Source organism: Callithrix jacchus, chromosome 7, assembly GCF_049354715.1.
Source record: "Callithrix jacchus isolate 240 chromosome 7, calJac240_pri, whole genome shotgun sequence".
NCBI classification, from domain to species: domain Eukaryota; kingdom Metazoa; phylum Chordata; class Mammalia; order Primates; family Cebidae; genus Callithrix; species Callithrix jacchus.
In genome coordinates, this window is record NC_133508.1 from 88,446,137 (window position 1) to 88,448,098 (window position 1,962).

The following is a 1,962-nucleotide window of genomic DNA, read 5'->3' on the forward strand; positions in this document are numbered from 1 at the left end:
CCTCCTGGGTTCAGGCAATTCTCCTGCCTCAGCCTCCTGAGTAGCTGGGATTAGAGGCACACGCCACCATGCCCAGCTAATTTTTTGTATTTTTAGTACAGACGGGGTTTCACCATGTTGACTAGGATGGTCTCGATCTCTTGACCTCGTAATCCACCTGACTTGGCCTCCCAAAGTGCTGGGATTACAGGCTTGAGCCACCGCGCCTGGCCTATTATTATTTTTAATAGAGACAGGATCTCATTCTGCTGCCCAGGTGGGAGTGCAGTGATGCTATCATGTCTCAATGCAGATTTGAACTCCTAGACTCAAGTGATCCTTTCACCTCAGCCTCTGGAATAGGTTAGGACTACAGGCCACTACACTCAGCTAATATTTTTAAATTCTTTATAGAGATGGGGTCTCACTATGTTGCCCAGGCTGATCTCAATCTCCTGGCCAAAGTGCTGGTATTACAAGCATGAGCCACTGCACCCATCCCTGTTCAACCATTTTAAATTAAGAATTCATTACTGATACTTTAATTCCAATTTAACACCACAGCGTTCTTTCTCCTACTCCTTATTTGCATCTCCTTTTTCTCACAGTAAGAACTCTGGCTCTCAACAACATCAATATCTTTATTCATTTATTTAAAATGGTAGACCGGGCATGATGGCTCACACGTGTAATCCCAGCACTTTGGGAGGCTGAGGTGGGCAAATCACTTGAGGTCAGGAGTTCAAGACCAGCCTGGCCAACATGGCAAAACCCCATCTATACTAAAAAATACAAAAATTAGCCAGGCATGGTGGCACATACTTATAATCCCAGCTACCTGGGAGGCTGAGGCAGGAGAAACACTTGAACCTGGGAGGCAGAGGTTGCAGTGAGCCAAGATGGTGCCACTGTCCTCCAGCCTGGGCGACAGAGCACAACTCCATCTCAAAATAGATAAATAAATAAATAATATAAATTATGATATATGCAAAATAGAATAGCTACATCCATTCTGCTAACAAAAACAACCTACTACACAGGGTTCAAGATTGGTTTGCAGTTTTGTTTTGATTTTAGACAAAAGGTGTATATTCAAGTACTGTGTTCAAAAGTATTTGGATTAGTTTGTTTTTTCCTTCAGAGTGATTATATTACTTATTTAAATATAGTTTGGTTCACTTTTTTCTGTTCATATTCAGTTTTAGGATCCCTTCCATTCTTGTTGATTTAATTCTCTTTTTAAATATGTAAAGGTAAACATGGTCACAAAATTAGAGTCCATACAAAAAGCATATAGAATGCTTCACAGATATGTGTCAACCTTTTGTAGGAGTCAAGCCAATTTTCTCTGCATTGTTCCATTTTTTTGCGTATGTGCTGTCAAAGCAAGCACACCTCTAATTCATTCTTCAACTTATTCTTACTTAGACTGCCCACTTCACTGACCCCACTTCTGCCAAGATCATCAGTGACCGATGTTTTTCTTAGTCTTATTGACCTTTTTACACTAAGCTGACCTCTCCAATTTCCTTGAAACACTCTCCTCTGTTGGTTTTTGTGATACCACATTCTTTCGGTTTGCTCTCTCTTTGAAGATCTGTCGTCACTCTCCTTGTCTATTCCACCACCCTAAAATCTGCTGCTCCTTAGGACTCTTCTTGGCTCCCTTCACTTCTCTCTGCAGACTCTCTTCCTAGAGGATCTCAACTATTTCTGTGTCTTCAAATGCTGATCATGCTAATGACTTCAAAATTTATATCTTCATCTAAGACCTCTTCTGGTCTCCGAATGTATAACCGACTGTCTAATAGACATTCACTTGGATGTCTCGAGACATCTCAGGTTTAACATGTCTAAAATAGAACTCCTGATTTCCCTGCCAAACCTACTTTGCCCAGGCTCCTAATCTCAGTAAATGTCACCTCCATCCCCCTGATTAGTCTAGCCAGAAACCTAGAAGTTATTCTTGATTCTTCCATTTTC

General features: G+C 41.1%; 1 non-coding gene across 1 annotated transcript; it reads right to left on the bottom strand.

The window, feature by feature from the left end:
- Nucleotides 1–1,266: 1,266 nt before the first annotated feature.
- Nucleotides 1,267–1,372, bottom strand: LOC118143417 (U6 spliceosomal RNA). The gene has a single exon (XR_004727637.1). It is a non-coding gene; the product is annotated as a U6 spliceosomal RNA (small nuclear RNA).
- Nucleotides 1,373–1,962: the final 590 nt, after the last annotated feature.